The sequence below is a fragment of the Myotis lucifugus genome, unplaced genomic scaffold (genome assembly GCF_000147115.1).
Source record: "Myotis lucifugus unplaced genomic scaffold, Myoluc2.0 scaffold_7, whole genome shotgun sequence".
Lineage (NCBI taxonomy): Eukaryota > Metazoa > Chordata > Mammalia > Chiroptera > Vespertilionidae > Myotis > Myotis lucifugus.
This window is the reverse complement of record NW_005871055.1, coordinates 14,849,782-14,868,951: the sequence shown is the minus strand read 5'-3', so window position 1 is coordinate 14,868,951 and position 19,170 is coordinate 14,849,782.

The following is a 19,170-nucleotide window of genomic DNA, read 5'->3' as shown; positions in this document are numbered from 1 at the left end:
GGGGTGGGGGTCCCTCAGCCTGGCCTGTGCCCTCTCGCAGTCTGGGACACCTCGGGGATGACCACCTGCTGGCTTAGGCCCACTCCCTGGGGGATCGGGCCTAAGCTGGCAGTCAGACATCCCTCTGGCAGCCCAGGAGCCCTTGGAAGATGTCCACTTGCCAGCGGGGAGCAGGCCTAAGCTGCAGTCAGACATCCTTAGCGCTGCTGATGAGGCGGGAGAGGCTCCCACCACCACCGCTGTACTGGCAGCCGTCAGCCTGGCTTGTGGCTGAGCAGAGCAACCCCTGTGGGAGCACACTGACCACCAGGGGTCAGCTCCTGCATTGAGAATCTGCCCCCTGGTGGTCAGTGTGTGTCATAGTGACCAGTCATTCTGCTGTTAGGGTCAATTTTCATATTACCCTTTTATTATATAGGAGTGCCTGGCCCCCCTGGGTGAGGGGCTGATGGCTGTTTGCAGGCTGGCCACAGCCCCTTCAGGTGGGGGTCCCCACTGGGGTGCCTGGCCACCCTGGGTGAGGGGCTGATGGCTGTTTGCAGGTTGGCCACAGCCCCTTCAGTGTGGGGGTTCCCACTGGGGTGCCTGGCCACCCTGGGTGAGGGGCTGATAGCTGTTTGCAGGCTGGCCACAGCCCCTTCAGAGCGGGGGGGGGTCCTGCTGAGGTGCTTGGCCAGCCCAGGTGACGTGCTGAGGGCCATTTTCAGGCTGGCTCAGTCCCCCAGCAGGGACCCTCCCCCCATGAGGGTGTGGCCAGCCTGGGTGAGGGGATGATGGCTGTTTGCAGGCTGGCCACAGCCCCTTCAGTGTGGGGGTCCCCACTGGGGTGCCTGGCCATCCTGGGTGAGGGGCTGAAGGCCATTTGCAGGCTGGCCACAGCCCCTTCAGGGTGGGGGGGTTTCTGCTGGGGTGCCTGGCCAGCCTGGGTGAGGGGCTGAGGGCCATTTCAGACTGGCTCAGCCCCCCAGCAGGAACCCTCCCCCCTGTGGTGCCTGGCCACTATGGGTGAGGGGCTGATGGCTGTTTGCAGGCTGGCCACAGCCCTTCAGGGTGGGAGGGTCCTGCTGGGGTGCCTGGCCAGCCTGGGTGAGGGGCTGAGGGCCGTTTTTAGGCTGGCTCAGCCCCCCAGCAGGGACCCTCACCCCATGAGGGTGTGGCCAGCTTGGGTGAGGGGCTGATGGCTGTTTTTAGGCTGGCTCAGCCCCCCAGCAGGGACCCTCACCCCATGAGTGCCTGGCAAGACTGGGTAAGGGGCTGATGGCTGTTTGCAGGCTGGCCACAACCCCCAGCCACCCAAGCTCCCAGTGGAGGCTGGCTGGAAGCAGGTATCTGGGATTTGTGTATCTTCTATAATTGAAACTTTGTTGTCTTTAGCGGAGGCCACACGGGGCTCAGGGCTGGCGGGAAGCTTGGCTTCCTCCATCGCCTGGGCAACCAAGCCTCCTGCTTGCTCCAGCTCTGTGGCTGCCGGCCACCATCCTGGTTGGGTTAATTTGCATATAGTCGCTCTGATTGGCTGGTGGGTGTGGCTTAGGGCATAGCGAAGGTATGGTCAATTAGCATCTTTGTCTTTTAGTAGTGTAGATAATTTATGTACATTAAATGTATTCACCAAAAATGAACAGTTGGATTATTTTTAGCAAGTATATATAGTTGTGCAGCTGCCACCACAATCCAGCTTTTATTTTTATTATGAAAAGAACACTTAACATGAGTTCTACTCTCAACAAATGTTTAGATGTGTAATATATTATTGTTGATTGTAGCTATAATGTTATACTGCAGATCTCTAGAGTTCACTCGTGTTGCTTGACTGAAACTTTATGGAGGCAGCCTCGCTGGTGTGGCTCAGAGGTTGATTGTTGACCTATGAACCAGGAGGTCATGGTTTGATTCCCAGTCAGGGCACATGCCCAAGTTGTGGACTCAATCCCCAGTAGGGGACACACAGGAAGCAGCTAATCAATGATTCTCATCATTGATGTTTCTATCTCTCTCTTCCCCTCCCTTCCTCTCTCTTAAATCAATAAAAAACATATTTTAAAAATGTATGCTACATAAAGTGCACACAAGGTAAATTTTTGAGATATTTAATATGAGTGAAAAGAGGTAATTTTATGCTAATTAACTGGAGTTTTTTTCTTTGTGATTAGCCTAAAAGGAAATTAAAACTCATCTGAATAATCACTTCTCAATGTGGCATTTTAAATTTGAGAAAAGGCCTTTTCAACACTCTTCATAAATTTTTAAACAAATTCAACCTGTGAATTTTTAAAAACACCTTGAAATCAAGTAGTTTACACTGCAGCATTTGTAACAATAGCTAAGAAATGAATACACCTGAGTCCATCAATAAATTGGACAAAGAATATGTGGTACAAAAAATTTTTTGTTTAGATGAATATAAACCTATTTCTATTTTGGACACAATTTGATTCAGTTGAAAATAATTATTATTTTCTTCTGTAAAATTTCTTAGATTATATTATATGTAATACAGCTAATTGCTTCTGAGAATTTTTATGTGAGAGGGATTTCACTTCCTCTCTCAAGGCAATTTGGTACTATAAATAGCCAGGCAATGTTCTTACTTCACACAGTAGATTGTAAATGTAGCAGCCTTTATTTAAAGGTGAAATGATTAAAGTAAAATTACCACTAAAGATTTAATAATTCATAGAGATCCAGTTTTTTGCTACATAATCTTTCCCTTAGGAAACATTTAGTAATATGCTCTTTATAAGGGCAAATTAAATAGGGGGACATAAAAAAGAAAAAAACTCTATCTTTATCTAGGGCAAGAGGGCTCACTAAGAAGTGACCACTTTTATTCTACCTGGACTTAGGTAGCTGCATATAGACCAGCACAACAGAACCGTCAATTTCACAATAATTAAATCAGGAAAGCAAAACCATAATAAACAAGAACTACAATAGAAAAATAAATCAGAGTTTTGATTAAATAATCAAATCAAGAAATGAAAAATTATAGGCTCTATGATAAGAAATTAAAAATTGAACTGCTTTTTGACCCAGAAATCTCACTTCTAGAAATATATTCTAAGAGTCCTGAAACACCAATTTGTGCTCATAGCAGCATTATTTACAACTAGAGGCCCGGTGCATGAATTTGTGCACGGGTGGGGTCCCTAGGCCTGACCAGCAATCAGGGCTGATCGGGGCCGTCTTGCCACCTGCTGTGTGACCTTACCTAAGTCATTCACCCTCTCTCTGCTTGGACTTTCTTATGTGAGCTAGTGATATGTGCCATAAATTATATGGTTATTCCACTGTTTTAAAATTATCTTTTATATGATGATAAAGCTGATCATCAAGCACATTAGGTAAAATCATCTCTTTTGAATGAAGTATGAGAAGAATACAACAGGAAAAAAAAGGGTATAAAAATATGAGAAGTAGATGCCACTTAATTAAAGAATAGAAAGAAGAGAACAAAGAGATACAAACCAGTAAAAATTGAATTAAAAGTCACAACTTTCTGCATCAAAGTTACAAAACCCAAAGGGCAATGTGTTCTCTTGCCAAACACATGGGGGTGAGGAAAACTGGCATCGTGGAGATAATGGAGCCTATCATCAGATTTATTTGACCCATAAATTTGAGGGACCATCCTTAAATTTGGGCTAATAAGGTAAAAGTGTGGAATGATTCAGAAGGCCTATAAAGAGCTTACTTCCTCAAAACACCTCTTTTGCCCATTTCCTGATACCTGCAACTTATTTGCCTGAAAACAAGACAAGACAGCAACTGACAGTCATACTCATGATAACGACTCATATGAGGCCTGTTTTTGAGAGCATGTTTTGATAAGGAAAAAGGCACAGGAGAGAAAAAGAAAACATCAAACTTAAGAAAAATATGAGTCTCATGTGGAAGGGCTGGAGGGAGGAACAGAATGATTCAGTAACCTTCATACTGTTTGGAACGATTTCTAAATTTCTGTTGAAGCTATTAAAGAGTATGAGAATGAGAAAAAAGGCATGCTACACTGGAAGAAGAGCTTTCAAACATTGTACAAACTGTTGGTAATTTTAATGAATACTAAAATAATTATTTCAATTATTAAGAAAAAAAATTAAATGCAACAAATAAGCCCACAGCAAGTTCAATTTTTCTTCTGTGCTAGGTATACAGATATATATTATCATTACTGAAATGTTTTCAATTATGCTAGATTGAAGTTATTAATATGAGTTTTCAAGGAGATTATTTTTTCTGTAAGCACAGGAGTTCTACTCTATCCTATATAATAAAGAGGGGATATGCATATTGACTGTCACTCTGCCACAAAGATGGCAGTGCCCACAGCGGAGGCAGGGGTTTCCATAATACAAGATGGCTGCACCCACAGCAGAGGCCAAGTACCTGTAATGAGCCTTAACAAGAAATCAGCAGGGACCTGAGGCTGCGTCCCCCCAACCCCGCCCCCATGGGGCTTGACAGGGGACCTCAGGCCGTGCCCCCCGCCCTGGTGCCATGCCAGGGGACCTCAGGCCACACCCCCCCAACAAGTGGGGCTTGATGGGGGACCTCAAGGTGTGCCCCCCCACTCCAGTGCTGGGCTGGGGGACCTCAGGCTGCTCCTCTTGCCCAGGGCCGGGAGACCTCAGGCCATGCCCCCAGATCAGTGATGCTTGATGGGGAACCTGAGGCTGTGCCCCCTCCCAGCGCCAGGCCAGGGGACCTGAGGCTGTGCCCCCCACCTGGCGGGGTTTGACAGAGGATCTCAGGCTCCATCCCCCACCCAGCAGGGCTTGACAGGGGACCTCAAGGCAACTAGAGGCCCGGTGCATGAATTTGTGCACGGGTGGGGTCCCTAGGCCTGACCAGCAATCAGGACTGATTGGGGTCGTCTTGCCCCCCTGCCCAGCAGGGCTTGACAAGGGTGGAACTGGCTGGGTCTGGATCTTGCCCAACGGGGGGGGGAGGAGGGTGGCCTGGTCTGGATCTTGCATAATATTGAGGCACATGTGAGTGGGAGGGGACTTGACTCTGGGTCCCATGGTGCGCCCCAGACTCTGACAGGAGGGAGATTTTCATATACATTTTACTAATTTTCTTTAATCTCTGACACTTCTATTACAGAGAAAGGGCAAATAGCAATATTAAAATATTTCCTCTAATCCCCTTTTAATGTGCACGAATTTTGTGCACTGGGTCACTAATATCCTATCTAATAATATACAAACATGGTAATTAACCATACCTCCGACACGCTTCCCATTGGCTAATCAGGGCGATATGCAAATTAACTGCCAACCAAGATGGCGGCCGGCAGCCAGGCAGCTGAAGCGAACAGGAGGCTTGCTAGCTCCAGTGAAGGAGGAAGCCAAGGTTCCCCGCCTGTCGCTGCTGGGCTCTGAGCTTGCACTCTGAGCAACTATGTTGCAATTATAGAAGCTAAACAAACGCCATGCTTTCAGCCAGCCGGCTGAGCTGGAGTTGCAACAGTGTTTCAATTATAGAAGCCAAACAAACCAGATACCTGCTTTCAGCAGCCGAGGTCTCAGAGCTGGAGCCCAGCCTCAGAGCTAAAGCCAGCTCTCAGTACCAGTGACAGCCATAGAAGGTAAATAAATCCCAGAATAAAAAAAAAAGAAAAAAAGGAGAGGTTGGGAGCTTCAGTCACCTGCCAGCCTGAAAACGACCCTCAGCCCCTCACCCAGACTGGCCAGGCACCCCAGTGGGGACCCCCACCCTGAAGGGGGTGTGACCAGCTGCAAACAGCCATCATCCCCTCATCCAGGCTCGCCAGGTACCCAAGCGGGACACCCACCTTGATCCAGGATACCCTTCAGGACAAACCAGCCGGCCTCCACCCGTGCACCAGCCTCTATCCTATATAGTAAAAGGGTAATATGCCTCCCAGCACTGGGATCAGCAGAGCCGCGAGGCCTCACGCCCCGGGATCAGCGGAGCCTCGAGGCCTCCTGGCACTGGGATCAGTGGAGCCTCCCAGCACCGGGATCAGCGGAGCAGGAGGCCTCACTGCCCCTGTGTCAAGCGGAGCCATGAGGCCTCCCAGCACCAGGATCAGCGGAGCAGCGAGGCCTCCTAGCACCGGGATCAGCTGAGCAGTGAGGCCTCACTGCCCCGGTGTCAAGCGGAGCCACGAGGCCTCCCAGCACTGGGATCAGCGGAGCCTCGGGGCCTCCTGGCCCCTGGAGCAGCGTGACAGGGGGCAGCGCCCAAACCCCCTGATCGCCCTGCGGCTCTGTGTGTGACAGGGGGTGGGGCCACAACCTCCCTATCCACCCTGCTCTGTTCGTGACAGGGGAAGGCGCCCCAACCCCCTGATTGGCCCTGCTCTGTGCCTGATAGGGGGGAGTTCCCCAACCCCCTGATTGGCCCTGCTCTGTGTGTGACAGGGTGCAGTGCCCCAACCCCCCCATGGGCCCTGCTCTGTGTGTGACGGGGTAGAGCCGCAACCTCCCCATCGGCCCTGCCCTGAGTGTGACAGGGGGGAGTGCCCCAACCCCCTGATCTGCCCTGGTCTGTGTGTGACAGGGGGCGGTGCCCCAACTCCCCTATTGGCCCTACTCTGTGCATGACAGGGGGGAGCTCCCCAACCCCCTGATCATCCCTGCTCTGTGCGTGACAGCGGGAAGCTCCCCAACCCCCTGATCGGCCCTGCTCTGTGCGTGACAGGGGGTGGCATCGCAACCTCCTGATCTGCCCTGCTCTGTGCAGGACAGGGGGCGGCGCCCCAACTCCCCAATCGTCCCTGCTCTGAGCCCAACCAGGGGCTGCACCTAGGGATTGGGCCTGCCCTCTGCCACCCGGGAGCGGGCCTAAGCCAGCAGGTTGTTATCTCCCAAGGGTTCCCAGACTGTGAGAGGGCACAAGTGGGGCTGAGGGACACCCCCCCCCGCCAGTGCACAAATTTTTGTGCACTGGGCCTCTAGTATATATATAAAAGCCTAAGCAACTGTTATGACCAAATGACCAGAATGACAGGTCGACCAGTTGCTATGACATGCACTGACCACCAGGGGGCAGATGCTTAATGCAGGAGCTGCCCCCCTGGTGGTCATTTTACTCCCACAGCCAACCTTCCATGGTTGGCCAACCTTCTCTAGTCCCTCCCCCTGGCTGGCCAACATCCCATGGTCCCTCCCTCCGGCTGGTCAACCTCCTTTGATCCCTACCTCTATTCCTCCCCTCGGCTGGCAGGACCTGATTGGCCCGGCCCCAATTAGGACTGGCAGAGATGACCTGATCGGCCCTGATTGCCGGCCAGGCCTAGGGACCCCACCCATGCACAAATTTCATGCACCAGGCCTCTAGTTTAAAAATAAATTTCAAAGTAGAATAAGAATCTTCCTCTATGCAAAATACTCTCATTTATAATTATTGTTAGATTCATGTGTGTTCTTAGCTTTTAGGAGTAACAATCATTCCATTACCAAAAATAAAGATACCTATCAATTTTCTACATTGATAAACTTTTATTTGTTTGTGGGTTGGTTGGTTAGTTGGCTGGTTTGGGGGTGACTGAAAAGGAAAGAGGTAAAAATATTGATAACATGAGGAATGGATTTCCATTATTCATGCTGTTCCTATTTGTTCTCAAAATGGATAGATATTGAACATGGATTTCTCAGGTGTGGTGAGTTTCCAGTTCAGGTTCTTTTATTTATGTAATATAGGAAGCTTGATCTAGTCAGTGAATGATATGGTCTCATAAAGTCACACTTTCTTTATCCACATTAAGAGCACTATCCTTTACCCTCTGCCCATCAGTAAACACCTCAAGGTACATTCCCAGAAAGAAAATTTTGCTCACCAAAACCACTTGTGGGCAAAGAAAATTTACAGAAACATATTGCTCCTAAATAACTTATAGGATCATAAAATGAAAATACATGGAAACTACATTTTTATTCACCATTAAGCCATATGAAAGTTGTATTAGTAATATACATAATATAGGCTATCAGTTTAACCAGAGGGACTGCTTGGAGGACATTGAAATAAATTATTTTGGTAACTCCAAACACTTCTTTATACATGCAGTGTTTTTTAAAAATTATTCTACAGATATGCAAATTCCGTAATTGAATTTTAAGTAATTTTTAATTGCTATAAGTGTTACATGCAATTACATTGAAACATCTGCAGTGCAAGAGCAAGCTGCAGTCCACAGGTTATGACATAAGCATATGGAGGATGCTCTAATTATGGGGTGATGAAGCCAAATTCAAAAGAACACTTTATACCTGGATTGAATAATAGACTGATTATATTTAGAACATATTCACTTCTCACAATCATCTGGTAGGAAAGATAGCAATGTTTAAATGTCATCTCCTCCCCTGGACAGTACTGTAGTGGGAAGACTTATTAGCAGAAAAAAAAGACTAACCTATCCAGGATCTAGATCTATAATGCTAATCAAAGTTCTGAAAAGCCAGATCTATTTTGTCCTGCTACAGGATCTGAGATCTTTGCTAGAATACAAGCTGTTACTTTCCATTTGTGGAGGTGATTTAGGGTAAATGAGTAGCAGGAATGTGTCCTTTGTATAAATGTCAGACTACTCCATCATAAAAGCCACATTCAAACCCTCCCTTTCCCAGTTTCAGCTGGTTACCAATTCAGGGTGTTTTTTTTCTCACTGCTGCCAGGTGAGGGGAGGCAGGTAATTCTAAAGTTTTTTTTTAAAGGAAAGATTCTAAATTTAACAAATACTATAGAAGACAGGGGCATTAGAGATCTCATATTATAGATGATGAAATTTAAAATGCTCAACCTTACTAATCATCAGAGAGATGCAAATTAAAACAACAATGAGGTACAAATTCACACCAGTTAAAATGGCTATCAATAAATCAACAAAGACAAGTGCTGATGAGGATGTGGTAGAAAAGGAACCCTAGTACACTGCTGGTGGGAATACAGACTACTGGTGCAGCCACTGTAGAAAACACTGTGGAGTTTTCTCAAAAAATTAAAAATGGAACTGCAATTGGACCCAGTGATCCCATTCCTAAGAATATATCCTAAAAAGCCCAAAACAACAATCAGAAAGAATATGTGCACCCCTATGTTCATAGCAGCATTATTTACAATAGTTATAACCTGAATACAGCCCATGTGCCCATCAGTAGATAAGTGGATAAAAAGGCTGTGCTCCATCTACACCATGGAATACTATCTATATATACAAAGAGCCAGTGGCTGTCACATCTGAAACAACCTACCGGATGACTGATCAGGCTGAGTGGGGTGACAAGGCTAGTGGGGGGGGCGGGGGAGAAGTTGAGGTCGACCAGGCCAGCAGGGAGGGCAGCGAGGGGCGACCAGGCTGTCAGGGCAGGCAGTTGGGGCGCACCAGGCCCGCAGGAGGTCAGTTTGGGGTGAATAGGGCCAGCAGGGGGGCCAGTGAGGGGCAAACTAGGCCAGCAGAGGGGGACAGTTGGGGGCAACCAGGCTAGCGGGGGGGGAGTTGGGGGCAACCAGGCCAGCAGGGGGGGCAGTTAGGGGCAATCAGTTAGGCAGGCAGAGGTGGTTAGGGGTGATCAGGCTGGCAGGGGGGCCAGTTAGGGGTGATCATGCAGGCAGGCAGGTGAGCAGTTAGGAGCCAGTAGTCCTGGATTGTGAGAGGGATATCTGACTGCTGCTTTAGGCCTGATCCCCAGGATGTGGCCTAAACCGGCAGTCGGATATCCCCCGAGGGGTCCTGGATTGGAGAGGGTGCAGGCTGAGCTGAGGGGATCCCCCTGAGCACAAATTTTGTGCACTGAGCCTCTAGTGCAGCTTAAAAAAAGATGGATCTTTTACCCTTTGAGATAGCATGGAGGGACCTGGAGAGTATCATATTAAGCGAAATAAGCCAGTCAGAGAAGGACAATCTACATGTGCAATCTAATGAACAAAATAAACTGACAAACAAAATAGATCCAAAAACATGGAACCATGAAACAGATCGACAATTCTCTGAGGGAAGGAGTGAGGGCAGGAAGAGATTAATCAAAGAATTTATATGCACATATGCATAACTCATGGACACAGACAAGAGTGCAGTAAAGGCCTGGGGAGAAAGCAGGAATGGGGAGGAGGGGAGTCAATGGGGGAAAAGAAAAAAGATAAATTAAAAACAATAAAATGAGTAAAGGTCACCATACTATTATCTATGTCTATAAGTTTGTTGTGGGTTTTTTTGTTTGTTTGTTTTTTCTTAATCCCTTCACCTTTCTCACACAGACTCCCAATCCTCATCCCCTCTGACAACTGTCAGTCTGTTCTCTGTATCTACAAGTCTGTTTCTATTTTGTTGTTTATTTTGTGCTTTAGATTCCACACAAAAGTAAAAACATATGATACTTGTCTTTCTTGAAGTGGCTTATTTCACTTTTCATAATACTTAGAAGCTGTTGTAAATGGTAAGATTGTGTAAATGTACCAGAGGAAAAGGGGAATGGGAGAAGGTAGAAGAGGATAAAGGGGAGATAAATGGTGATGGAAGGAGACTTGACTTTGGGTGGTGAACACACAATACAATATACAGATGATGTATTGTAGAATTGTACACCTGAAACATAATTTTATTAACCAGTGTCACCCCAATAAATTAAAAACATTTTTTAAAAGAATGAAGGAAATAAAAGATGTTTTCAAATCAACCAAAACTAAAATAGTTCACCACCAGGCAAAATAAAATGGTGGTTGTATAGGCAGACTTGTCGGGCACTGCGTCTTAGGGCCAGGCTGGAAATACAACTAAATTGGAGAACATTCACCTGGAATTTCCAACTGTGGTCCAGCTGAGGAAGTGACATAACATGGAAGAACAGAGGGCTCCTGGAGACCAGTAGGAGGGGCAAGATCATGAGAGGGCGTGGCCTGAGCACACACACACATCCATGGTGGTGGTGGCTTTGGCTACTGACCAACAGTGCCTGCGGTGGCTCAACCTGCAGCAGCACGACCAACAGCACCTGTATAATCCAAGCAGCTATGAAAGGTGTCAGACTGCTGGAGGCAGCGGAGTCTAGACCTTGCAAACCAGAGCCTATGGGGGAGAGAGCCATGGTTTTGATTGCCTTCTTTTTTTTAAATCTGTAAACCCAGTGCACAGGAGTTTTCATTTACAATTACACACCTGAGGCATTGGTGCAGAGAGGGAGGTGGGAACTTGAGGTACCTGAAGATAGGTGGGGGTGGGAAAGCAGGACAGGGAAACTTGGAAAAGCAGTAGCCAGGATTCCTGCATTGGGTCATTCCTATACTTGCAAACTGAAACAGCCATTTTCCCTGGGAGGAGCTATCTGGGGGGATTTAGAAGCGGGTGGGGGCGCCGCTCTAGGTGAGAAAGCCTGCCACACCCTGCATTTTGAGCTTTAATGAGGAAACAAAGGCAGAGGCCAACCTTACGGGTCTGAATAGTCTCAAGCAGCCCTCAGTGATGGATTGGAGGAGGGGCCATCTGCCCCACTATTCTAGAAACCAGACTGATACAAATTCCAGAGTCCCAGCTGACCCCATTGGTCTCCATACAAGGATCTCTGTGCAGCCAAGGTCAGAGTAATATTTTGGGCCACTTGAGGGAGGAGTAGTTTGAGGGATAGGAAAAACACCTATCATATTCCCTGAAAGTGAAACAACACCAACCCCACCTAAAGACCTATTAGAAACAAACTCTTGAGTGATTAAGATTGACAAATGGCAGACAGGCAAATAGGGCAGATTGGCCCCTCCTACTTGAAGCCAAGGTCTGTGGAGACAGACACAAGCAGTGGACTGATGGATTCCTTGGAGCGTCAAGCACAGTGCTAAAAGCCAAAAGACATTGCCTGACAGTTGCTAGCACCTAAATACCTAATAGGAAGCCCAGAAATGGAAAACAGAAGAGAAGAGTGGGTTCTTAAGCCAGCTCCCACAGGGCACTAAAACTTGGCTGAAGCGAATGACACGTCACTTCATTTTTTTATTGATTATTTTTTATTTTTTACACCTTTTTCTTCCTCTCTTCTCTTTTAACCTCCTATTTTTCTTCTTCTTTCTCCTTTTTAGTTTTCTCTTTCCTTTGTTTTTCCCATTTTTAAAAAATTGATCTTCCTTATCTATCTACTTCATTGGTTTGCTATTATACTAGTCTGTCTTGTTTTGTTCATATATCTATTTTGCTCTTCCCTGATCCTATTCAATTTCCCTTTCTCTCTTTTTTTTTCACAACTCAATTATTTTTTTCTCTTTCCTCTTTCATTTTTCTTCTCCTAATTTCTTAACTTGTTTCACTTACTAAATTTAAGACTATCTGCTCTCTCCTATACTCTCCTTTTCATTTTTTTGTCTTCTAATTTCTTTTCTCCATCCTTTATTCTAAACCCTAGGTCCTTCCCCTATGCCTCTACTTCTTTAATGTAATTTTATTTATTTAAGCTCTGCATCCACAGATTCTGCCTCCCCCCTTTCTGGGTGTTTTTTGTTTGTGCTTCTTTTGTTGTATTTTCTCCCCATATCTTTTATTTTTTATCTATTATTCTTGCTCTCTTTTCTCTTTCCTAATTCTCTTTCCTCTGGTGGTCACTTTTGTTGGGGTTATAGAGGTCTTGTGTACATTTGTGTTCTGTTCCTTCTATGTTGTGTCTTGTCTTATTGTATTTTGTGCTGTTTGGTCAGCACCTCTACAATTGCTAGCACAATGTGATAGGGAGCTAGCCACATAATCAGACACACTGAGAGGAGACTTCATCCATGAATGGGACAATAACATTTAAGACCCAACTACATCAGGAGAACCCAAATATCTCAAGCAGGGGGCCTCCCAAGAACACACAGCCCAGGAGACTGGAGAGACTGCAGCACTAGGTCCCAAAAAACATCTACTATATTAGACAAAACCCCCCCAAATCTGAGTGACATAGCAGTTTGATCTAATACATAGAAACAAATACAAGAGAACAACAAAAATGGGAGACAAAGAAATAACCCCCAAATGAAAGAATAGGAGAAATCACCAGAAAAGGAACTAAATGAAATGGTGGCAAGCAAATTGTCAGAGAAATAATTCAGAGAATGGTTATAAGGATGCACAAATGTCTGGATAGAAAATAAACACAACTCAATGAGAATTATAAGGACCTGAATGAGAAACACACCAACATGAGTAAGAATCAAGAGGAAATAAAAAATGACATAATTGCAATAAAGAATACAGGGGAAGCTTTCAACAGTAGACTAGGAGAAGCTGAGGACCAAATCAGAGAGTTAGAATAAAAGGTGTAAAAAAACATCAAAGCAGCAACGGGGGAAAAAATTAAAAAAGCAGGAGGAGTGTCTAAGGGAGCTTTGGGACAACTTGAAACAAAGCAAAGTTCACATAATATGGGTGCCAGAAGGAGAGGAAGCTGAGCAAGGAATAGAAGACATGTTTGAAGAAATAATAACAGAAAACTTCACACAAGTCCGAGAAGCACAGAAAGTCCCAAACAAGAGGAACCCCACAAGGCCTATACCAAGACACATCATAATTAAATTGACAAATGTAAATGACAAAGAAAGAATCATAAAAGCTGTGAGAGATAGACAGAAAGTTACCTACAGTGATCTCCCATTAAACTATCAACTGATTTCTCAACAGAAACACAACAGCCCAGAAGGAAATGACATAAAGTATACAAAGTGATAAAAGTAAGGTACTGAGTCCAAGACTACACTATCCAGAAAGGCTATCATTCCAAATTGAAAGTGAAATTGGGAGCTTCAAAGACAATAAAAGGCTAAGGGAGTTCATTACCACCAAACCAACAATGCAAGAAATGCGAAAGGGATTGTATAAAGAAGAAATAGAAAGGGAGAATGGAACAGAGGCATAAAGAATAAAAAATGGCAACAAACAAGTACCTATTAATAATAAACTTAAATGGAATTGATCAAATGCTTCAATCAAAAGACATAGGGTAGCTGAATGGATAAGAAAAATGACCCATATATATGCTGACTACAAGAGACCCACCACAGAACAAGGACTCACACAGACTGAAAGTGAAGGGATGGAAAAATATCTTTCAGGCAAATGGAAATGAAAAAGAGCTCGGGTAGCAATATTTATATCTGATAAAATAAACCTCAAATTGAAGGGCATAACAAGAAATAAGGAAGGCCACCTCATAATACTAAAAGGGATCGATACATCAAGAGGCTATAACTCTGGTAAACATATATGCACCCAATACAGGAGCACCTAAATATATAAAAAATTTGTAGAGAATATCAAGGGAGAGATCAACAGCAATACAATCATAGTAGGGGACTTTAATATCACTGGATAAATCTTCTAGATAAAAAATCAACAAGGAAACAGCAATTCTAAATGACACTCTAGAACAGATGGAACTAATTGACATTTTCAGAACATTCAACCCCAAAACTACAGAGTATACATTCTTCTCAAGTGCACATGCGATATTTTCAAAAATAGACCACATGTTAGGACACAAACTAAGTCTCTACGAATTCAAGAAGATTGAAATCATATCAAGCATCTCCTCAGACCACAATGGCATAAAATTAGAAATCATCTATAATAAAAATGCTCAAATCCAATCAAATAAATAGCATGCTATTAAACATGGGTTACCAAAGAGATCAAAGAAAAAAAAACATCCTGGAAACAAATGAAAATGAACACACTACAATCCAAAATCTTGGGACACAGCGAAAGCAGTCCTGAGAGGGAAGTTCATAACACTTCTTGTGCTTACATCAAGAAATAAGAAAAACTGGTAAGAATTTATCTAACACTACAACTTAAAGAATTAGAAAGATAACAAGAAAACCCAGAGTAAGTAGAAGGAAGGAAATAATAAAGGCAAGAGCCGAAATAAATGACATAGAGACTAGAAAAACAAGAGATGAATAAAACCAAGAACTGGTTCTTTGAAGGGATAAACAAGATTGATGAACCTCTAGGGAGACTCACTAGGAAACAAAGAGAGAGGACCCAAATAAACAAAATTAGAAAATAAAGAGGTAAAGTAACAACTGACCCCACAGAAATATAAAGGATCATGAAAAAAATACTGTGAATGACTTCATTCCAACAAATGGAACAATGTGGATGAAATGGAAATATCCCTAGAAAAATAAAACCTTCCAAAACTCAATCAGGAGAATCAGAAAACCTGAATAGGCCAATAACTACTGATGGAATTGAAGCAGTAGTAAAAAAAGAAAACACACACACACACACACACACACACACACACACACTTCCAGCAAACAAACACCCTGGTCCAGAGGGATTCACAGGGGAGTTTTACCAAATATTCAAAAAAGAACTAACACCTATCCTCCTCAAACTATTCCAAAAAATTTAAGAGGAAGGAACATGTACAAACTGTTTCTATGAGGCCAGCTGTACCCTAATTCTAAAACCAGATAAAGACACAACTAAGCAATAGAACTACAGGGCAATATCTCTGATGAACATAGACACTAAAATCCTCAACAAAATTTTAGCAAATCTGATCCAGCAATACATTAAAAAGACCATGACCAAGTGTGACTTATCCCAGGGATGCAAGGCTGGTACAATATTCACAAATAAATAAATATGAAACAGCACATAAACAGATTACAAGACAAAAATTACAAGATCATATCAATTGATTCAGAAAAAGCATTCAATAAAATCCCACATTCTTTTTTGATAAAAACCCTCAGCAAAATGCTAATAGAGGGATCATACCTCAATATAATAAAAGCCACATATGACAAACCTACAGCCAACATCATATTCAATGGGCAAAAACTAAACTCATTTCCCCTAAGAACAGTAACAAGACAAGGATGCCCTCTTTCACCACTTCTGTTTGACAGTACTGGAAGTCCTGGCCAAAGCAATCAGACAAGAAGCATAAATAAAAGGCATCCAAATTGGAAATGAGGAAGTAAAACTCATTATTCACAGATGACATAAAACTGTACATAAAAAATTCTAAAGATTACATAAAAATACTAGATCTAATAAATGAATTGGCAATGTAGCAGGGTACAAAATTAACACACAAAAATCCATAGCGTTTTTGTACACCAATAGTGAACTCTCAGAAAGAGAAACTAAACAACAACAACAACAATCCGTTTTATCATTGCAACAAAAGAATTAAGAAATTTAGGAATAACCTTAACCAAAGGGATAAAAGACCTGTACTCCAAAAACTACAGGATATTGGAAAAAGAAAGAGGAAGATATAAACAAGTGGAAGAATATACCGTGTTCATGGGTTGGTAGAATTAACATCATTAAAATGTCCATACTGTCTAAAGCAATCTATAGATTCAATGCAATCCCTGTTAAAATACCAACAGCATATTTCAGAGATCTAGGACAAACACTCCAAAAATTTATATGGAACCAAAAAAGACCCCGAAAAGCCACAGCAATCTTGAGAAAGAAGAATAAAGTTGGAGGAATCACAATACCATATTTCAAGTTATACCACAAAGCCACCATAATCAAAACAGCCTGGTACTGGTTCAAGAATAGGCATGTAGATCAATAGAATGGAACAGAAATCAGAAATCAACCCAACCACTATGCTCAATTAATATTTGACAAACAAATCAAGAGCATACATTGGAGCAGAGACAGTCTCTTCAATAAATGGTGTTGGCAAAATTTGACAGGTACATGCAAAAAAATGAAACTAGACTATAAACTTAAACCATACACAGAATAAACTCAAAGTGGATAAAAGACAAATATAAGACATGAAATCATAAAAGTCCTAGAAGAACCATAGGCACCAAAATCTGACATCTTTTGTAGCAATATGTTGACTGATACATTTCCTACACAATGGAAACTAAGAAGAAAATGACAAATGGGACTACATTAAAGTAAAAAGCTTCGGTACTGTAAAAGAAACCATCAACAAAATAATGAGAGTGCCCACTACACAGGAGAACATATTTGCCAACAATACATCCAATAAGGTTTTAATCTCCAAAATATATAGGGAACTCATACAATATAACAAAAAAAAGACAAGCAATCCAATTAAAAAATTGGCAAAGGATCTAAGTAGACACTTCTCCAAAGTGGACATACAGAAGGCCAAGAGACATGAAAAAATGCTCAAAGTCACTAATCATCCGAGAGATGCATATCAAAATGACAATGAGATATCACCTCACACTGTCAGAATGGCTATCATCAACAAATGACAAGTGTTGGTGAGGTTTTGGAGAAAAGGGAACCTTAGTATACTGCTAGTGGGAATGCAAACTGGTGTAGCCATTATGAAAAACAGTATGGAGTTTCCTCAAAAAATTGAAAATGGAACTCCCATTTGACCCAGTGATCCCACTTCTAGGAATATATCCTAAGGAACTTGAAACACTCATTAGAAAGAATACATGCACCCCTATGTTCATAGTAGCACAATTTACAATAGTTAAGATCTGGAAACAGCCTTAGTGCCCGTCAGCAACTGAATGGATAAAAAACTGTGGTACATTTACAGAATGGAATACTATGTGACAATAAAAAAGAAAGAACTCTCACCCTAGCTGGTTTGGCTCAGTGGATAGAGCGTCAGCCTGTGGACTGAAGGATCCTGGGTTCGATTCTGATCAAGGGCACATGCCGGGATTGCAGGCTCAATCCCCATTAAGGGGCATGCAGGAGGCAGCCGATCAATGATACTCTCTCATCATTGATGTTTCTATCTCTCCCTTTCCCTTCCTCTCTGAAATCAATAAAAAATATATATTAAAAAAAAAATAAAGAACTCTTACCATTTGCAATAGCATAGATGGACCTGGAGAGTATTATGCTAAGTGAAATAAGTCAGTCAGTGAAAGATAAGTATCACATGATCTCACTCATATGTGGAATCTAATGAATCAAGTAAACTGAAGTTCAAAAGTAGACCCAGAAACATAGAAGCATGAACAGACTGTTGAACCTCAGAGGGAAGGCATGGGAAGTTGGTTGGGAAGAGATTAACCAGTGAACTTGTATGCATATATGCATAACCAGTGGACCCAGACAATGGTGTGGTATGGGAGGAGGGGTGTCAGGAGTGGGCTGAAAGAGACTAATGGGGGGAAAAGGACGACCTATGTAATACTTAATCACCAAAAAAAAAAAAATGAGTAAACTTCAAGTAATTTTGCCCATGGTAGAACAAACTATCAGCAAACTAACCAGTGTGCTCATAAACGTACATGCTCCTTACTTTTCATTGTCTTCCCCTTTTATTTGCCCAAACAACCTGTCCATTTAGCTCTGGTTGTATGTCACCCACTTTGCTCAAGCTAATTTCTTCCTGCCTCCTATCCCACCCATCACCATCTACTAAATTATCCTCTGATATCCCTTTTTTCTTTAAAACTTAACTCCAGTGTCACCAGCTTTCTCCAGAGGGTGTTCTTAACTATCATGTATTAAATCTATGCAGCCTCAGTGAACACAATGTGTATGATGTACAATAGTCTTGCTTTGAGTGGTTTTCTGTTGTTCTCTCTTCCTTTGGGGTGGGTATGTGTTTAAGTTTTCCTATCAGTGCCTATGGCTTCTTCCTTCATAATCCTCTTTGTTTCTGTCTCTTGGACCCTGCTTTGAAGTCTTTGACAAAATGTGAGACAAAGTTCTTCCAGTCATTGAAACTATATCAGCAGGAGAGAGGGAGCAGACACATCCATAATAATAAAAGGGTAATATGCTAATTAGACCAGATGTCTTCCAGATGTCCTTTCTGACAAAGCCGGGCCGGGCAAAGCTGCCTGCCTGCAATTCTGGGTGATAGCACCTGCGGCCCAGGAAGGGGAGAAAAGCCGCCCACGCTGCAGTCCTGGGTGCCTGTGGCTACGGCCCAGGTGAAGCTGTCCCTGTGGCTGTGGCTGACCTGAGCGAAGCTGGCCTGGGTCCTGGGTGCTTGCAGCCTACCAGAGGGAGGGAAGCCTGGGTCCTGGGTGCCTGCGGCCAGCCAGAAGAGGGAATCCTGGCTCCTGGGTATGAGGCCAAGACAGAGGCAGTTAGGGGCAATCAGGCAAGCAGGGGAGTGGTTAGGGGCGATCAGACAGGCAGAGGTGGTTAGGGGTGATCAGGCAGGCAGGCAGAGGGGTTAGGGGTGATCAGGCAGGCAGGCAGGTGAGCAGTTAGGAGCCAGCGGTCCCGGATTGCGATCCCTGTGG